Here is a 21,525-nt window from a genome sequence, read left to right as displayed (position 1 = left end):
GCTTTGCTTTAATCTACATTCTGTTGGGTATTTTCAGGGAACAGTCATTTAAAGAATGGAATTACATGGAAGTTATATTCCCTGTTCACCCATCCACTCCATTTAAAAGGTACAAAACAATTTCTGCTTTTTTAAAATCTCTTCTCGAATTTTATTGGATTTGAAATATTTATTCCACTTCTAAAAGATTCACATGGCCAATATTTCACTTGCTTTTCAAAAAATACTTAGGATCTTATTTGTTCACAAGGAAAATACATTAAAGATTATGATTTTATTCACCACCACTTCACTTTTTAATTTGTTTTCAGTCCTGACACATCTAAGTAACATTTGATGGAGTGCAGTCATTCCTTCCCTGCACTGCCATGGGCAGGTAAAATGCAAATCAAAGGAATTGCTTCTGAAACTTCACAGCAAGTAAGATTTCTCTCTCAAAGTGTCACAGGCAGCAGATGCTAAAGCTTGCAATGCTTTTTCCAACTTCCCAGATTTCTTAGAGTTCTGCTGAATCAGGATTTTCACCATGTATGTTATTCACTGCAGATCTACACTTTTTCAACTACAAATGGTTAAATAAAGAGCAGGCAGCTGACCCAAAGGAAGTCACAAAAGTCCTCAGACAACTCCTGGCCTGTGTTGAAGCTACTGATCATCATCACCATGATCATCTAGTGAGTAAAATCAACTTAATGAGACCTGAAAAAAAAAAAATCAATTTAAAGAAAAATGGGACAGGGGAGAGAAGCAGGATATGAACTCAGCCCCTCTCCCTCTCATCCTACTCACTTATTCCAGTTGAAATAATTTCCATGCACCATTGTGGGCCACAAGGAGAAGCCACCAACACTCTAGTGATATCACAGAACAATGGAAGGCCAACATTAACATCTCTGCATTTAAAATCAAACATCAAGCACCACAGATTCCTGTGACTCCTGATGGAATTTGTAGCTTCCTGTAGACAACAAAACAATATTACTCATGGAAATGACCAGAAACACTGAAAAATTCCTTATGACCTTATGCTGAGAGCTCAGGCATCTCCCAGCTGCCCTGACCCCACAGGCAGATCCCCTCCACAGCACATTTTATCCCCCTGCACCAATATACAAACAGCAAAGCACATTTTGGAGCTAGCCTGACATTTGACCTGTACCACAGTATTAAATTTAATATTGGCATTCCTGCAGGGAACTAAGGGCAGAGTAAATCTGCATTTTTCCTAGCTGCATTTGTATGGACTTTACAGCCAGAAACACCTTGAAAATGAAAATAATTTGAAACCAGGACAAAGTAGACAAACAGAAAAATCACAACAGGTATTGCTTAAACACCTGAAGCAGTTCTAAATTTCCCAATATCAGCTACCAAACTGCTTTTACTTAGAGAGGGAGCTCTACAGCCCAGAGCCTTCAGCCTCTTAAATTAATTAGAGAGAGCTCAGTGATCCACAACCAGGATATTTTCTGCAATCATTGACAATTGGTTTCCATTGAATTCCCAAGGCTGCCCTTACTTGTGAGCCAATATTCCTTCATCACCCACAGCTCCAGGAGGATTGACTTTCACGAGGATTTCTGATCAGAAATCTGTGCCATTGATGACCCAACTTTCAAAAAACTAATTATGGTCTGCATGAACACTCTGAGAGGATTTTCTGATGCATTGTTTTGGGGTTTTGTGAGGGATCCCTTCTAAATATATAATTAATGAGTGAAAATTATCTGACACATGATATGTCAAATAATGAATATTTGCTCCATATACACAAGTCAAACTGGCTGTAGTGAAAATTCAACATTTTGGATGTGTCACAGAGAACTAAATATCAGGAGGAATAGATTTTTAGTAGAAAAATTGCATATTTTTCTAAAATCTGATGCATAAATTATTCTTTAACGTTATTCCATTGAGTAGAACTTTCTTCTGAGTTTCCCAGGACTGCTACTGCCTTTTTAAACATGCTCTTCTCAAACAATCGTGCTGGGTTAGGGAATTGTGTGCTCTGTCATTCTGAGATGAACTCAGACAGCAGGGCAGCAAAAAAAGAAAAATCCAGAACCCCCACAGGATCTATGTGCAGCATGTAGCCCAATACTGACAGAAGCAATATATTTTCAGGACCTGAAAGAAAGAAGTACTAGCTGCACAAAAACAAGGTTCAGTTAAGTTATAGGCTGCTCTCCTTGTATTTATTGCAGTTAAAACAAGCATCTTCAAGGGTACTTCTGCCTTTTCATTTATTAAAGCAAAGTGCACAAAATAAGGCTAAAAGGGCTAAGATTTTGACCTGAGATTGAAGCACTAAACATGATCTAACCCCCCTAAAGTATTCTAATTTCTGAGGTACCCCATTGAAATAAAATGTCTCAAAGCAGTACATCTTACATTAGTCTCAAATCAAAACCTGTTGTCATTCTTTCTGTACCAGATTTATTTCAAACAAGCACATTCTCAAATAGATTTCAGCCCATGCCAGAGATTGTCCATAACCACTTAATCCTCAAAGTGTTTGACCTGCTAGAGATGCAGGTTAAAGTTTCAGATGCATTTCTAGAAAGAAGAGAGGCAAGTGAGTCTCATTTATCACTTGTAGCTTCAGGAATTTGAGCTTTATAGATCAAGACACTGTGAATATTCCTTGGAACATAACATCAGCACTGCTCAAATGGGAGCTGCTCTCATTAGGCTGTTGAGCACTTTTCAGGAATATTGTGTTGTTATAAAGGCTGGCAGTTCCTTGGTTAAGATTAAAGTGAGCCATTTCATTACTGAAACCTTGTAAAACACTGCATCTGAAAACCCTGAATGTTTGTAATGGACCCAGCCTTTCAACCTGGAGAATAATATATTTGTGCATTAGCTCTTCAACTGATTGGATGCTGCAAGCTCTTCTCTGTGTGGGAGTCTGCCCACTTTAGAGTTTCAACAGCTTTTTTATGAGCTGCATGTTGGCATTCACAGCACATCTACAGTTTGTCATAGGCACTACCTTTTATATCATTTGATTTCAAAGCTGCTTGCTACAAATCCTCTGCAATCAGGTTGTTATTAATACCTTTAATCTGCCCTCAGACAAGAAATCTAGTGCAGTGTGGTTGTTCCAAGCAGGCTGAGCAGTAATCAGCAACCATATCTGATGGATTATGTGCTTTGTACACTATTTACAGTGAGCAAGGAACAGAAAAGCACGCAGATGCTCCTGCCTTGTGCTGCTGTGCATGCAGGCACTGGGGCTGAGGCCATCTCTGTTCCCACCAGAACATTCTCAGCACCCAAAGCAGCTGAAAAATATTGGAGCTTTGGGGAAAAAATGCTGTGCTGCCCCTCCAAGGGAATGAAATATTCACAGCTTTTATCAGGTAACATAAAAGGTGCTACAGCTGGAATATACTGTGCAGTAAATACCAGTTCTGAGCTCTGCTATGTTTGCTTTTGCATATTGAATAGGAAATCCAGGAGTTTACTGAAACTTAGGAAAAATGAGCATCAATTTCTGTTCTGGAAAAAAACCCTCATCACTGCTACTTATCTCTTCGACTTAAAATCCCTTCAATTTGAATTGTCATTACAGTCATAGTTCTGACATCCATGGAATTAGCAGGCAGTCCTGTGCTACTGATTTAAGAGATTTTTCCTTTCACAGAATTCATTCTGGCAGTCGTTCCTCCTTTTTTGTTGTTGGGGCTTTTTTGTTTATCAGATTGTTTTTCTTTGTTTGTTTTCAATGTACAGCCAAAGGCAATCTTCTATGCATGTACTCTAGACTCTTGGGCCCATGGTTTCTACAGAATTCCTTTGCTTAGTGCACAAAGAGCACATCTCTGAGTTTCTGGTAAATAGCACAAATTTAGCATGCACACATTAAAAACAAAACAAACTCCACATTCTTTGTCAGTAGGAGCTAAATGAAAATTCATAGCATGGAGTTTTCAAACAATACAAAACTGCTGAAATGGCAGCACAGTGAACTGAAATTTTGACAAAGATCACAACATCCAAAAACCCAAAATTCACTTTGAACAAACACATTTTGCTTAGAATGCTCCCTGAAAATTCAGGAAATATTGGTGGTGAGTGAAAACTGGGACTCACCTTAATAAAAGCAGCAACTTCACACAACCAAACTTTACCACATTTGGCTCACTCTGAATCAACATCACTTGCTAATTTTCACAAATTATTTTTCAGCTTCTACTTGAAGAAACTCTTTCTAGAGGCCCCTGCCCTTAACTCAGCTGCACAGCACATGGGCAAAGGGTGCTGAGTTAGGAAATTTGCTATGGCCATCCTGTAACTCTCAGTTCAAGAGCTGGGGATAGGCAAACCAAAACAACCAGCACAAAGAAAACATAAACCATAAGTTATTTAAAAAGCATGAGATTACAGTGTAAGGCTTGTGTGAATACCAAAGAACAAATTCAGCTGAGGAATTTCCCTGCACTGATCTGGCAGCATTGTATATTACCCTGACTGCATTTAGTGAATAAATAAGTAGATTTAAGCATTTGCTGAAGAGGCTGAAATGGGTCAACCACACTGCAGGCTGCAGGAACTAATTATTGATAATCAACATACACACAGAGATAAATGCAAGTAAACGTGTCTCACACTAGCAAAATTTCTTTGAAAACCCCTTTTCTGAAAAAGTTTTACATGACAGATAATAACAGCCACCACAGATACTCTGAAACAGCCAGGAGGTATTTTTATGGAAACAAACACAATAATTTTCATCTGCTGCCTATTGATTTTGTTCTACACTTGGGCACAGGGGTGTGTGTTCAGTGCATTTGAAATGTTCACTTATACTGATCTCTAGAGGCTTCCAAATCAGGACAGGAAAATAATCTCTCTCTTACTCTGTCATTTCTATTTATTTAACCACAGTCCTTTATGTGGTTCTCCTTGCTGGTATTTCAGCATGCTATAAGGGAGTAAAAACTGGCACTAGAAAGAACAGCACATCCTGGGAAAGAGGAGAAAAGTAATAACCTAATATTCATGTAAATAATTACACACTGCATGGCAGAAAAGTGAGAGATTTTCAGGATTGACTCATGATCATTTCACCCAACTGTGTGATAATTTCAGACCACAGGTCCTGCAGTGTTTGCACTATGGAACTGGAATCATTTTTTGAAGTTCAAGTGCACAGAATAGCTGAAATGGAGATGTATGTACTATCTCTGCACAAAAAGAGATTTTTCAATCATCAAAGCTAGTATTTAGCAAAGTGTAATGAATACCAAAGCATGAACATATTCTGTGTTTACTCTGAGTCCACTCTGTTATTCCCCACATTCACTGTGGTCTGCAGTATAGGAACACCTTCTGAGAAATACCAAAGGTACAAAAGTAAATTAACTGGACCACAGCAATGACTATTGAAGTTCTTTTAGATTAAAAAAAAAAAAAACCCACTCATTAAAAAGGAGTCCTTCTTAAATTAGGCAAAACTTTAAAAAATAAAATCCTGTAGCTCATTTTGGATCCTGCATCTCTCCCTGCTTTTCAGATAAAGGAGTCTGATCATGACTAATATCACTTCCTCATCATAATTTGCTTACATCACTGAGATAATTTGACAAAATCTGGGAAAGATGTGACCTGCCAGCTGACAAAACTCAGGAAAACACCTCAGGGTTGGAGGCACAGGAGGGGTTTTGAACCCCACATCACATTTCACCTTTCCAACAGGCAAACAGTGCAAGGACAGCAGGAAATCCAGGAATTGCTTCCCATGGCAAGCACAAGAGTTTATTCAGAAATGCTGAACAATTTTGAGGAAAGGCCAAGAGTTAACCCATATTTGCAAAATATTCTGCAGAGTGAAACAGCTGTGGTGTGGAAATTCTGAGTCTGAACAGAATCTGATCAATGTTTTCAGAATCTCAGCTGAAGCATTTATTTCATGGAAGCCTTCAGAGACAAAAGTCAGATATTGTGAACAGAAAGGGTTGCAGCAGATGGACTTGTTTCATGTTTTTTAATTAGTTAGGCCAAATGGATTTCTTCCTAAAATATTTCATTTGCCAAAAAATCTAGTTGCAAGCTCTGAGAATCCAAGGAAGACAAAGGTAGTACCAGAACACTGGGGCAAAAAAAAAAAAAAAAAAAAAAAAAAAAAAAAAAAAAAAAAAAAGGGGGTGGGAAATAAGGAACTGATCTTCCAAAAGGGAACTTGGGGAAATCATTAAACAGCTTAATTTGAGCTCTACAAAAACCTCAAAACCCAAAACAGAACAAAAAAAAAAGCACCAGCACTAACAGTGAAACAAACAAAACACCCCACTGCAATCAATAAGCTCCTGAAGACAAAATACAATTATATAGCAGGCAACATTGATTTTTATTTTCCAAAACAAACCAAGTTAAACTTGGTTTTCCTCTGTAACAATGTACAAGAGCATTTGGATATCAGGTTTTCTGTAATTTTTCTGTAGAAGGTATTTTAATAGCCTTTCATGTGACAGTCCAAAGCAAGCTTGGAAATGAGATGAAATGAAGAAATCAAATGCATACATCTGTAAAAGAAAAGTCATGAAAAAGCTCATCTTAGTGAGGAACTCCATGCAGTTACTTATAGTGGCATTGGTATCATCTTTACTATTTAAATGGATGTATTTCTTATTAAAGTACAGAAGCTAGGGCTTAAAATTCTACCATTCTTGCACTGAGGAGCCAAGTCAATGTAGTGCCAGTTTCCCAGATCAATTATTCTGTGTACAGCCTATCCCTGTGCCCACTACTAATACATTTCTTCAGCCCAGGCTGAAACTTCCTCACTATGAAAGTCAAAAATTCCAATTTTATCACATTAAAATATCTCAAAACCTGAAAAAAATATATTCTTATTTAGAGTAGAAGGAAAAGGAGGCACTTCACTGCTCTCACACCCTGATTGCTGCTTGATTGACCCAGTTCAGAGCAGGGAGCCAAGCAGCCTCCATGGGCAGCACTGTGACTTATGGCTTTATATTCTTACACTGGCCTCTCCTGCACCTGATAAATCAACACTCAAGTCATTAAATGGTTCATTATCCAAGCATTATGATTCATTCTCTCTGCCAGGAAACTCAAGAAATGATGGGCATCTTCTGCTTGCATCCATGGCTGTCCATCAATATAACAGATTAAGTGTATGAGGGAGTTTGGTTTGGTGTAAAGGTCAATGGGATGCTTCATGTGCCAATTTTTCTTCTGAAAGGCTTGACCTCTCAGCAGGGGAAAAAGTGTGGACAAAGAAGAAGAGAATGTGGCTATCCTGCTGTGTAGACAGCTTTTTAAAATAAAATAATCATTAACTTAAAAAATAAGAGCCATGACAGAAGAGAATGAAACAGAGCTTGGAGATGGTCACCATGAAGTCTGGCACCATCAGGAGCCTGGGCTTAGAAAAATATCACTTTTCTACTCTGCATCCACATTTCAGATTGTCCATGACAGCCAGTAGGTCTGAATAAAAATTACAAGATATATAATAAATAAGTCTCTGTCATCACAGTATTATGCTGAAGATCATGCAGCATCCCTCTAAAGATAAAAGAGTTTGAGAAAAAAACCTCTGGCCTAACCTAAAAAAGTAGAAAAATCTGTGTGATGATCACTTCACAGAAACAATGAATAGAAGCAAATGTGTATTCTTATTTCCAGTTACTCACCATTTATCAGCAGCCATTACAAAATTTAAGGGCACACTGCTTCATAAAGAGATTGTGTCTTTACCTTAATCACAGAAACTCAAAGCTTTGTTATATTCCTTCCCAAGGGTTTAACTGCAACAAAAGTTTGACTTTTTAAGAGTGGTTGGGGGTTTTTTTTCTGCTGTCAGAAAAACACTGAGAAAACAACAGCAGAAACACTTGTGCTGTGATACTTGTAGGAGATGGGAAATTAGTTTTTCATAAAGATACCAGGGAATTGTGCAAAACCATAGTAAGAACCAGGATTTGGGCTAATTTTGTGCCCTGGGTTTTTTATCAGAACATTGGGTTGGAGCTTTCCACACAAAATTAGATACAGCAAGATTCAAAGGACATTTATGCAAATTACATGACAGTGATGGTATTTATATAAATTATTTTATATAGTTACACTAGGCAGATCTGCTCCTGAAAGGAAACACATTTCCAAATTTACAGACTCTGAGCATTCCTTATAAAACTTCACACTTGAGTGTCCTTGAGAGATGAATACATTCAGGCACAGATTATAATAATAATATCAGTGCACTCGTATAAAGATCCAATTTTCTGCAAGTTGAAAGCCCAGGTATTTTTCACCAATGCCAGCTGCACTGTAAGTGCAGATCTGTTGCATTTATTTCTAGATCTCAGCTATCTTGCACCTCTCCAGAGGTGGAACACAAACTGCCAGAGCAGCAGGATGGTTCTGCTTGAACAGCTGGCAAATCAAGGGGATTGCATGGTCTGGCTTTGAGGCTTAACAGGGCTGCAGCTCTTACTGCCCACAAATTCCTGACAAATATCTGCCCCTCTGGCTGGCACAGCTCACAAACACTGCAGCTTCAGGAGGCACTGGAAAGATTCTTTGCTGTTTCAAGCCACTGATCAGAAACAAGCTCAAAAGGAGTAAGTCTCAAAATCATACATTTATTTTGAATGACTGAAAAAAAAAATCTCTATGGAAAGTAGTAATTTGGGAGTTAGAATAATTTTTTTTTTTTTTGCTTAAATTTGGAAGTAAAAATCTAAATTCAGAAAACAGTACCATATTCATAAAGCAACTTGCTGCTTCTACATGAAGAGGGAGAAGAAATGAAAAAGGAAAAAAAATTAAATTAAATTTATGGGCCTTGTTTCCCCTTAATCTGGAGATATCCCCATAATTTGCTAATGGTAACAGAAGAAAACAATTCCTGCCTTCCTCTTTGGGGAAGGAGCAGAGCTCCAGAGTTTCAGGGCAAGCAAAACACCCTCACATCTGCTTGGCTGAGAAGTCCTGGACTGCTGCTAGAATCCTGATCTTTTTAGAAACATGTGAGCAATCTTCAGGTTGTGGAGTCACTGACATGAAAATTCCTGAGAATCAAGAGGGTTTTGTGATAAGAAAAAAAAAAAAAAAACAAAACAAAAAAAAAACCACCAGAAAATAATAAAAAAGCACCATGTGTAACATTCCTCTAGGTATGATTTAGTCACAAATGATCATGGTTTGAAGATTTCTCTCTCTGCACTAAATAGCAGAGCTATCACCCCTCCCAGGCAGGATTCACTTGCTCTTAGGGCAAGAAAGCCACAGCTTTAAGCAGGTCCAGACTTTGACAAAAGTTACCTCAACTCTCTGGCTGCTCTTGTGCAAGAAATCCATCAAATGCTCAACAGGTGCCCAGCAGCCTGCCTTCAATCACTGAATAAAAATAAAATAAAATCTAGTAAAGAGTTTCCCAAGAATTTCACCCCATGGATTCCCCACGCTGGCATAGAAGCATTTTTTTTACTCTCTTGTCAAAGATTAAACAATTCTATTCTTTGGATTTAATGGCAACCATATTCTGCACTTTGGATTGATGGGAAAAAAAAAAAAAAAAAAAGTATATCCTATGAGGTTTTAATTTGAAATATTAGTATAAACAGTCCTAAATTTCCACAAAAGTGTTGATTTCAACTTTATTCCATCTCAGCAAGTGTTCCTAGGAATTAAATGGAAATGGCTGCAACAGAATTGATTGTGGATGATGCATTAGGAATCAGGGTACATAAATTAGTATTATGGATAATTAATTGATGATCACACTGAGAGATCTGCATTTCTAGATTCACTTATATAAAGAGCACCTTATGGTATATCTTTGCAAATCTCTTTTCCTCCAACCTGGAAAAAATTATGTCAAAAACCAATGGAATGCAACATGTTCTTCCAGAGCAGATATTAACTTTTTCTGAAACTAGTCTGCATGAAATAAAAAAAAAAAAAAAAAATTAGCATAGAATTAACATTTTTGAAGACTCCTAATATGCAAAATTATATTACTGAAATTGACAGCAGTGAGGTTTATCTCTTAACACAGGTCTGGGAAAGGATAACCTCAGAGGGACCAATGGTCCAGTCTCAACTATAATCATGACTCAGATACTTTGTGGAAGTAATAAGAAAAGGTAATATAAGTAGTAAATCTCCTGGAAGATATTTTTTCCTCTGTCCTCCCAGACAGGGCTTTAATGACACTCAGGAAGGGGAAGGTACAGGGGAAAAAAAAAAATAATCTTCAGAAAAGATCACATAAAAGAAAAAAGAAGAAAATCAGGACTGATGAAAGGCACAAATAGCTCAAATTCAGGATCTCCTGATTTTCTGCTACAATCCAGTAAATTCTTTATATTTTGCTAATTATGTGTTTTCTTTGCCAAAATGCAAACTTTTAACAAAAGTAAGGGATAATAAGCATATTATTAAAAATAATATAGTATTTCAATGAGATTTAAAACATTTCTGATGTTCCAGAATTTAATATTCAACGTTTATCTATGATGACTATCAATTTTCAGGCTGACATACACTGAATTTCACTAGTTAGGTGCTCTCCCCCCACACAGCTGCCTTTTCTGACATACAGTCCTGCATATCTATTCAGAAACTATTGGCAATGACCAAAGGTGCTGTGCATCCCTTCACAGAACACCTCCCAAAAATATTGAGACTGAAATTGTTCCAATATTGAATTCCAGAAGGAAAAGAGAAGAGAAGAGAAGAGAAGAGAAGAGAAGAGAAGAGAAGAGAAGAGAAGAGAAGAGAAGAGAAGAGAAGAGAAGAGAAGAGAAGAGAGAGAAGAGAAGAGAAGAGAAGAGAAGAGAAGAGAGAAGAGAAGAGAGAGAAGAGAAGAGAAGAGAAGAGAAGAGAAGAGAAGAGAAGAGAAGAGGAGAGAAGCGAAGAGAGAGAAGAGAAGAGAGAGAAGAGAAGAGAGAGAAGAGAAGAGAAGAGCAGAGAAGAGACGAGAAGAGAAGAGAAGAGAAGAGAAGAGAAGAGAAGAGAAGAGAAGAGAAGAGAAGAGAAGAGAAGAGAAGAGAAGAGAAGAGAAGAGAAGAGAAGAGAAGAGAAGAGAAGAGAAGAGAAGAGAAGAGAAGAGGAGCTGTATATAGTATTACTTATTTTATCACATCCTTACAGCAGGGTTTGCAGGCAGTGGAGGGAAGTTTTATCTCAGAGTGCCTTCTAGTGGTTGTGGATCTCAAACCTCAGCTCCAAAGAGAAATTCTAACACTGGCCAAATAATTATTCACTAAACCAATCACAAAAATATATTCACTGATTTCTCATGGGAAATATTTGTTGCATGTCAGAACCACGGTTTTCCATGGTAAAGCTTTTTATAAAAATAGGAACATAATTTAGTTATAAAAGGGTATTATTTACCAAACACATACAAAAATAATAGATATTAAAATACAGTGTTCCTCTTTGGGAAATTACTTAATCTAAATGGAAGGTTTATGCCAGCTAAAATATTAGCAATATTGTGAGTTCATGTCATTGCATAACTCTAAGATCAGTATCCATTACAATGATTTTTAACTGTGCCAGCTACACATGTGTATAATATTGAGCTATAAAAGACATAGAAATTTACATTTGGACCAAAAAAATCCTCACAGTCTCAACTGGAAATTCCCTAATATATAAAGTGGTCTGAAAAGGTGAAAAACAAATGGCCAGACTGCTGAGGAATCATTGAATTTTTCTCAGCCTAAAGTTTTGCAGAATCTTTGTATTTTTCTGTTTGCACTGCAGGTGTAGCTGCCTGGTTGCTGTGTTTAATGAACTTTCACTAATGGCAGCAGGCTTTGGAACAACTCTCCAGCTTAAAGTGTTATATAAAGAAGTGGGAACTGCTGGTGAGAGAGATTTAACCTCTGAGCTGTGTCACTACACCACACTGGAGCCACTCTTCACATATCCTTTCCTTTTCTGGAAACATTGCAAACCATGTCCAAAAGCCATGGAAACAAAAGCATTTCCAAGGAGCACCAGGATCTGCTGGGTATGCACCAAACTGCTGCTGCATCCATTGGGATGGTTCAAAGGCCCCTCAGAACAGAAGCTTGATGGCTGCAGAAAATGCAGGGGGAAAGTTTCATTCCAGCTTAGGGATCACTAGCAAAAGTGGCCAAAGCTGATTACAAAATTCTATAGACAAGAAATAAACAATTCTTAGTTTCCAACTCACTTCTGTGACTGCCAGCCACATTATCACACACATCCATCTCAATTACCTTATTTAAGCCCAAAAGTAAATGTTGCTACTCCCATAATCCCCAACACAGACAATTAGGACAGCTTTATACCACAGGTTCTATTTCTTTCCCATGAAGCTGTGTTTCATTTATTTACATTTGTTGAAAAACTCAATAAAACCCTCTGGTAATTTAGGAAATTGTTTATGCAAATAAAATCTGTTAACTCCAGCTAAAGTACCAGGGCCACTGGAGTGCCCTCAGGTGACCTCTCAGACAACCATGTCATAGAAAAAAAAAATGTATAAAAATAGAAATAGAAAACGAGTCAGCTTTTCCTTTTGCTCAGCAAGCCCTGTGGGACCTCCAGGATGATTTTCAGGCAGCATTTCCAGCTGAATGTCCTGATTAACAAGAGGAATCCCAGCAAAGACAAGAAGAAACTGTTGGCTTCTACTGAAGGAAGCAATCAAATAGTATACAACACTAAAAAATAATAGTAAAAAGTGAAGATCTAGAATTATGAAAATATAAGAAGCATTTAAACAAGTGGGAAAGCTTCAATGAGACGGTGCATGGATTTGGTAAACACTTTGTTAGCACAAATAAATCCAATTTTTTCAGAGCTTAGGTGAAGAACAGCATTGCTACAGCTGAGGCGACTCTCCAAGGACTCCTGACTGAGCTATGTGCATTTTTTACACCAGTACAGAAGGAAATGTTTTAGATCAGTTAAAATGGAAAGAACATAATGTTGGCTGCTTTACCAAAGTAACTGAAGAAGTCCCAGCTTTATGGTTTTGCTCTTTATCTATATATTTTATTAAATTGCTTCATAAATAGTCTTCCTGTGAAATGAGAGAAAGCTCATCCTTCTGGAGGTGCTGAATCGATGGAATGAATATCCATTTCTGATTGCTATCAGGCAGACAGCAGTTTAGGAGAACACTTAAGCCTTAAAGAACAAGCTTAAATCTTACTGGAGACAATTATGTCCTTTGCTAACTGAAGAAAATGGTTGTAGTACCTTTAACAGAGGATCATAGTTATGTTCAGAAGTAAGAAAAATAGTATAAGTAAAAGGTAATAATAGAATAGCCTGAGCACAAAAATACATAAGACAGATAGAAATTACCTGCTGAATTGGAGTGTGTTATATTAAAAAAAAAAAATAAAATGTTCCTGCAGTTCAAACTTATAACCAGTGGGTCAGACTGTGTATTTCTGTTTGCCAGGACTGAGGTGTTTTCACAAGGCACAGAAAGGAATGGGTGTGCAAAACCATTTCACCCCAGGCATTCCTGGCACTGAGTTTCTATTTTATTGAATATTCTTCCAGCTCTCAGCTGGAAAAGCAGCTACCAAAATGTGTGTAACTGGGAGTTGCTGGTGCTGGGCCAGCAGCTGGAGGTGCAGTGCAGCCCAGGAATCAGCACCTCCCATCAATCTCCTGGTTATCTCTTGTGCCTGGATATCAGAGCTCTGACCCAAGGGTGCTCTTTCCAAAACATGTTTACTTTATATCCCTCTGCAGAAAAGGTCAGTTCTCTGATTTTTTTGGTGTTAGCTTGTGTTTCCTTTGTACATCTGCAGCTCAAATTATGATGGAGCTCCCCCCCATATGGTGCTCTAAGCTTTCCTAAATTGATTACAATTAAAATGGACAGTTCTTTGACTGATCCTCTTTTCTTAAGCACAGCTAATGCAGATTAACTGTCCACAGAAAGAGGCTTTAAGTATCCAGTGCAAGAAAAACCTCATTAAACATTACCAGTAGCATCACCATGTATCACTGTCATAATTTCATGCATTGTGCTGTTTGACAATATAATAAAAATTAGCAACTAAAAATACTTCTGTGCTGAAAGACCCACATTTTTACCTGCTCTCATGCATTTCATGTGTGTTGTCTCACTGAATTACAGTTCAAACTACAGCACAAAGTAATCCCTGGGTGTCCTGCCTAAAAATGACCACAGTTGTATCCACTGAAAAATCAGGCTGTACACAGAGCAATACATCTGAAATTTCTTAACACTGTTCATTCTTAATTTTGTTTCTAAACATATCCAAACATATAAAATGAAAGAGATGTGTAATATGAGAAAGAAAACATGACAAACTCTCATATAAGAGCACAGCATTTTTCTAAGGAAAAAAAACTCACAAAGTATGAGCACACATAGATTATTAAACCACAGAACTTTCAAAAATACATTTCTTAATTTTGGAAAATGGTTTTATTCTGTTTTGATGAAAAGTCATGGTCAAGGAAAAAAATTCTAGTACAAGGAGGCAGATGAATAGAATTTGTATAACTTACTATATAAAGCCAACAAGTTTTCTGTAAAATAGTGTGTCCATAAAAAGCAGATGGATGCAAAGGACTGATTCCTAGGATACTGTAAGTGAAATAATGCCTTGCTTCATTGTGATTAGTCCTTCCAGAACAGGTTGATGAGTATCTCAGTAGCTGTTGAAAGCACAGCAATCAATGCCTGTGAAATTTTAGCAATTTAAAAATCCTTGCTCCTACAAGATTTTTTTAAGTATTCATTTGCTCATCTCCATTTCTCCTCCAGTGACTCACAGAGCTTAGGCTACAGTGGTTGAAACTCTCCAAAGACATTCCTGGATAAAAGCATGGAAGGCATGAATGAATCCAAGGCTAGGGAAAAGGAGCATGTTTAGTTCTTAATGTTCCCAGACATGAATCCTCAGGAAGTACCAAAACAAAGCAGAAGGATTATTCAAGCACAACTAAGCACTGGAATGTTTGTCAATGCTACCTTGAGAAAGGCCCTTGTTTATTTATAATCCAATTTCTATATGAAGATTTGGCCCAGCTTTAGAAAATACTTTTATTCCCAAGTAATTTAATTATTTAAATACTGCAGTATATAAAGAAGGAAATTATATATTCTTTCTATGCTTCAGTATCTAAGGAAGTCTATTAGCTTTTACAACTAACAAAAGAATGTCTTAAAATTGCTTTGCAACCACTACTTTCTTAAGAAAAAGAATCTTTGATGAATAATTTTGCAGAAACACAGGTATTGAATTTGACTGGTACAGAGTTGATAATGCATCAAAATAAATGCCATGGTTAAATTTACCTAGACTCATATCAGTATGAGAGCCATACACCAGTAATAAAGAACCTGCTCATTTTGAACTGAAAGGAAACATTTTTTCAAACTTGTCTAGTTCCCAATAAAATGGTTTAATAACAGAACAAGGATGACAATTTTTGACAGACACAAGCAGCAGGGATGGGCCAGGCTCCCTGCAGATCACCATCAGGCATGTGAACTTTATCAGAGTAACCACACAAAAACCACCTGGCAGGACCTGTTCAGGCTCACAAAAGGCCTGGGACAGAATTCTTCACAGGAGTCTGCTAGAAAACAATAAAGATATGATAAGAGACAAAATACTAGCTCAAAACTGCCAACTGTCCAGAGGATAGAAATTAAAGAAGAAATAATTGATTTACTGTCAGCATGGCTAAAGATTAACAGTAACACCTCAAGTTTTCTGTACAGAACTTTTCTTCACAATCTGACAGAAAATATGAAGAATTTCTATCTGTCCAGCTTGGTGGAAGAAACCCATCAAAACTAAACCAAATGTATGATCTGGAACAGAGATGGTGAGCAACATCCAGAGGCACAGATCTGTGGTTTTGTTAGGTAGACTGTGTCCTGCACCCCAGATTATTGCAGGAGCACTGGTGTGTGTGCAGCTGCAGAGCAGTGCCAGGGGCTGTGCCACCTGCCAGGCTCCCTCTGCTTCCACCCTGGGCAGCTCTGCTCCTGCCCAGCTCCTGCAGATTTACAAAGGAGCTCTTCATGCAAGTATTGCTAATTTATCATAATCACAAGATGGGTTTTAGGTATGTGTTAGATTTTCTATTAAAGAAAATTACTCCTGTTCTTTGAATGAGTAAGGTCATCAGGAGGCAGCTTGCACCTGCCAGTCTTCTAAATCACAGGGATTTTTTTTAAACCCACAAACCCTTTTTTTTTTTTTTTAATAAAAGGGAAAAGCTTTCCATGCACATTTCAGCATGAAAGGATATAACTCCCTATTCTTTGCACTGATTGCAGTGCTTATCAAAGAGAAACATCTGCTGGGGCACAAATACTGCAGAATAATCTTCTTTGGGTTAACATTCTCTATTTCCATTATGAATTTTTTCTAACCAGATAGCTATAATAAATTTAAATCAATCTAATGTACTATGATTAAATACTATGATTAAATGAAGGAGAAAGTTAAGGTGAGACCATGAAGACCTCAAGGCTTCTGCAGCAACCATTCCCTGTTGCACTACAGGAGGAACTTGTTAGAGATGGCAAGAAATTGAAACTTTCCACAGAATCTTGACATATCAGAAAGATCAGATATGACTTGATGTGCAGTAAATGTAGCTTTTAATTACACAACTAACCTACTATGCATTGCATTGTATGCAGGTGAGATATCTAAATGAATTACCATTTTTAGCAGTGTCTGTCTGGGAGTTTTCACTTCTAGTAGGTGAGGAGCAGAATCACACAGAATAAAGGAGATATGGCTGGGTCTGTTACAGTAAATCCTCTCCCAAATACATCCAGGAGGTCTCTGGGCCACAGGGATGTGGTTGCTTTCAGCTTGTGCCAAGCTCCCCTGTACAAAAGGACACCTGCACTCTTTGTGCACTCCATATTTTACAGGAGCTGTTCAGGCTACAAAGACTGACCAATTTGCCTGTCCAAAATCACCACTGCTTCAGTGGAAAGCCCAGAGCAGCTCTGCAAAGCCACTTGTGAAGTTCTTCCTCTTCCTGTGAAGGTGTTTTTCAGCAGCTGAGCATTTCCCAAGGAAGGAGGCTCAGTGTAAAAGCACAATTATCCCTCACCATGTTCCTCCTTTTCCCCCACCCAGCCCTTCTCTCCTACCCTCCTCTCTGGCTGTACTAGTTCACTCAATGAAGCTGCTGTGGTTTCTCCTCTGTGCCCTAGTCTGAGAGCCCAAAATGTGTCTTGATATAATAAACTGTCCAGTTTTGCAGGCACTTTTTATGTCCATCCACTTTCACAGGTGTGTTCACCTTGATTTAGTGCAGGTTTAAAAAAAACCCAAAAATCTACTAGATGTGTTCCAGGAGGGAAGGAACACAAATGCAGCACCAGTGCTTCTGACAATACAGTTTTACACATAAAAATGACTGAGGAAACTCAGAGCACTTCCACAAACAAGTGATGTACACAAGGGAAAAGTGCTGTACTTCCCATGGGACTGGCTTACACAGGCTTTAAACTGTTTCTGTAGAGACATTATATTGCCATGTTTCCCATCTGATGCAAAACACAAGAAAATATAAAGCCACATACGGTGAAGTAACAAATTTAAACCAGCCTCCTTTGCCTGTTTCTATAGTAACCAGTGCAGTGAGGACTTGGCAGAAATCTTAGACCCAGACTATATGAATTGTTTATGGAATCATATTTTACATGCAGACAGAGCTCTGCCTTAATAAAGTCACTGTATCACAGGAAAGATGTGTGCTTTGCTGCATGCATTAGCAGAACAGATGGAATACATGGCACCACCATGAACACAGCAAGAGGCTGAATTTTCACTCTGAATTTTTAACAGTTCTGGCACATTGTTACTCTATGATGTGTCTGTTCTAGGACATGAAATGGAGCATTCTGTCCTTAGGGCTGTCACTCAAGCATATCAGACAGCACTAAACTCACTTGTAAAACATCTAGGTGTTGTTTCTCTTACAAAGTAAATATTTTCCAAAATTAAAAATATTTTTATACAGCCAAAGGGTTTAGAGAAAATAAAAGTCCTATTAGAGGGACATCTGCAATCTGGAATGAAAACCTAGGAATGTCCTTAGAATGTAGAATAGTCAGTCAGCTATGCCTGTTTTGTCTGGGGAGATAAAAGTTGAAGCCCCCTATGGAAATTGTGTTTCCCCTTTAAAAATGTTGAATTTCTTGTAAAAAGTAATATATTCAAAAGCCCTAGACCTTCCTGCTGAAGTCTAAGAAGACGCAAAATAGGTAAGTTAGATCTATTTCACTACACTTGAAATGCAGCAGTAACCTCCTTTCAGCATTTATAACAGATTTAAAACAGGGCATGTTACAAAGCAGCACAACTAACAAGAGCACAGCACTTCACCCCTTACCCCCAGGAGGTGATTAATACACTCCAAAACACCATTTCCTTATGGATTTGAAAACATTGAAGCAAGAGAAGTTATGATGCTAGTCTGTGTTAATTCCAAGCCTCCTATTAACTCACTTGACAATAAGGTCTCCCAAAAGAAAGGCATGAGTAGCACAAAGTAAAAGCAAGTACAGCATTCTGCTAAGATATGTCAGTTGTTCTGTGTTCTGTTCTTTCTACTTTTGGCTGAAGCATTTCAGAATTTAGAATGGAGAATTATTCATAGCAGGCTAAGCTTTATTTTTAACTCTCCACATAATCAGGCATTACAGTAATGGATTTAGTATAAATTTAAATCAAACTCTCTTAATGCAAAGTCAAATGAGTTCCCTTTAAAACATCTTGTCATCAAGAAAGTCCACCCTCCTATTTTATTTCTCTGAACATTTGATGGCACAACTGGTTTCTAAGGCTTTTATTCCACTGTTCTTATTTTCCTCACTTACTGACACACTTCCCAGGTTAGAAGCTTAGTGGCTATTAATAGTCTTTTCTTCTTTACATCACTGGATGAGTTTTTCCTCATTATTTGTAGAAATGAAGCAATCATTCATTCAGTACTTCAGCTGTAGCTTCTAGAACATTTTACTGGTGTTGTGCAAGACCTATCCTTAAATAAATCAGGTAGTTAATTCTGTTGCAATCACATCTTCAAAAAGCAGTGTGACAAGGCCAGACTTCTGCATCTTATAATGACCAATAGCCAGCAGAGAGGAAAACAGAACTAGAAATTTTATACAAAGTTTTGTAGAAACAGCATTACTGCAGCAGCAAAAGTAAAGCAGTGTGTTCCTGTAAGATACAGTTCAAATTAAAATGGCTCTCCAACCCATAATGGAATTATATTCTAAGATATACCCAAAGATCACATGAAACACAATTCAAGGTGGATTTTGAAACTGCTTTCCACATTAGTTAGTCCTGGAATTAGGCTGGGAATAGAAATGGTGAATTTCAACATAACAAAGGGGTTTTATACATATTAATTGCTCTCATCAAGGTTCCTATCACAGCTTTTTATGTGCTACAATATACATTTATCAGAGTGAGGATTTCCTCTGTGCCTTTACTGTAATTTCCTCATAACATTAGAGAAGTCTCAGGCAAGTTTTCCTGCTAATATAGCAATTGAGTCAAAGAAAATTCTAAAGCTACCAACATAATTACTGGCTTGTTGAAATTACTCTCAGTCAGGGGGAGGAACATACACAGATTATGTTTAAATTGAAAACTGGAGAGTAACATCCTCTAACAGTAGAAATGATCAAAGTTATCTTCATTGAAATGATGAAATTGATTTTTCATTAGGAGCAAAAATACAAGTACCTCATATACCTAATGGAAAAAAACAAAACCAATGCTCATCTGTGGGGGGATTTTGGTAATTTTTTTATTGATTTGAAAGAAATTGCAATTTTAAAAATCCAAGAGATTAATTTATTGTATCACTTTATTATTCAGCCAACAGCAAGAGTTAGCCTGGTATACATGGCCAAAAAGGCAGAATAAAACTTACCATAATGAAATGTCCATGCATAAATGAATACACTGAAACAACAAATAAATCTAGCTAATTCAGCTGCTGTCTCTGAATTTAATTATTCTAATTAAAATCATCAAGCTTCGATCTGCCATGAGACAATTACAGGCTTCCATTTTCATTTCCAAAAGAAAATGCAAAGTTTTACAACTGAAAAGCGATCTATTACTACATGGTACAATGCCAAAAAGAAAAATATGATAATCTATTAACCCCCCAGGAATGGAAATGGAACAAAGACAGGCATGGCTGAACAGGGAATACTCGAGGCAGTCGTGGCTTACAGTTTGTTTCCACTAAATCAGGGAGCAGGAGGGAATGACTTCAAAGACCAGAAAAGTGGTGAGATGCAAGACAAAGGCTTTCACATCTCCTGTCATCCCATCTTAGGGCAAAAGACTCCTGCTGTTTCTCCCTATATTTCAAACAAGTCAAAAAAAAAGGAAGTGGTTCTTCCACACTTAGAAAGACAAAAGTTATCAGTTCTGTCTGCCCTCAAAACACCAACACCCAGAAGCAGGCAAAGGATGGCATACTCTCCCAGGCTGCTTTGTAATTCAAGAACTAATGTTGTAAAACCTTATTCTTTCTCTGCAGGTCTTATCTTGCTTTCTGTGCCACCATTAGCACAGGGCAGACTTTTGGAACTCAAAGGAGAAAAGGGTAGCACGTTGTGATTATATTGAGATGGACAAAACTGGCACCAACACCAATCTCTTATTAAAACCTTACTTCTCTCAGTGGACTCCTTCCCTCACAGGCAGCTCCACACAGCACTGACTCCTCTCCTCTCTGCAAGTTCCCCTCTTCCTTCTGCATGACTGGCTAACCCCAACCTGTCCCTTACCCAGCCACCTAACCCTGACTGTCCCTCACCCAGCATCTTCTTATCTTGCCTGTCCCTTCCTCCTCCCAGCACAGCCAGCAGCCTGCATCCCAAACTGCAGCAGACACTGGTTCTCAAGCTCCAACTCAACTCTCTCTTGACCAGCTAGCCCACTCTTTTATAACACCCATCTCATGGGGTGTTACTGACAAGGCTGTAATCCATTGATGAAAATTGCCCTCTGCACTATCCTCAGAACCCCACAGTAGCATAGTACAAAAGCTGTAGACAGGAGGTGGTGAGGAACCTGATGCCTGAAAGCTGGGCTGGAAATAAATCCCCATAGAGTGGTGTCTATACAGCAGATATTTGTTTATTGCAACACTGGTAGTGAGGGGGATTTCTCCACCCCACTCACCCACTTTTGCCAAGTGCTGTGGTAAATATGCCACATTATACAGTAAGTGTTGCTCAGTGTTACTGTGTCACTACAGCATCATCACATTCTCACCAGAACTCATTCACACAGGTTGGGCTCATGGTTATCAGACAGTTCAGCTCCTCTGCACTGTGCTTGCACCTCCTCAGTTCAGGGGTCATTGGGGGTCTTTGATGAAGGCTTCCAAAATCTTCTTTGCATCTGAACTTTGCAACTTTGTCTTAAGAGCATGCACAGTTACAGTGTTGCTTGGTCTGTCTGATTTGAACCAGCCTAAATTCTGTTTTGTGGC

This window comes from Erithacus rubecula (genome assembly GCF_903797595.1).
Source record: "Erithacus rubecula genome assembly, chromosome: 12".
Classification (NCBI taxonomy): Eukaryota; Metazoa; Chordata; class Aves; order Passeriformes; family Muscicapidae; genus Erithacus; species Erithacus rubecula.
The sequence above is the reverse complement of the archived record's forward strand: the minus strand, read 5'-3'. Positions refer to the sequence as shown.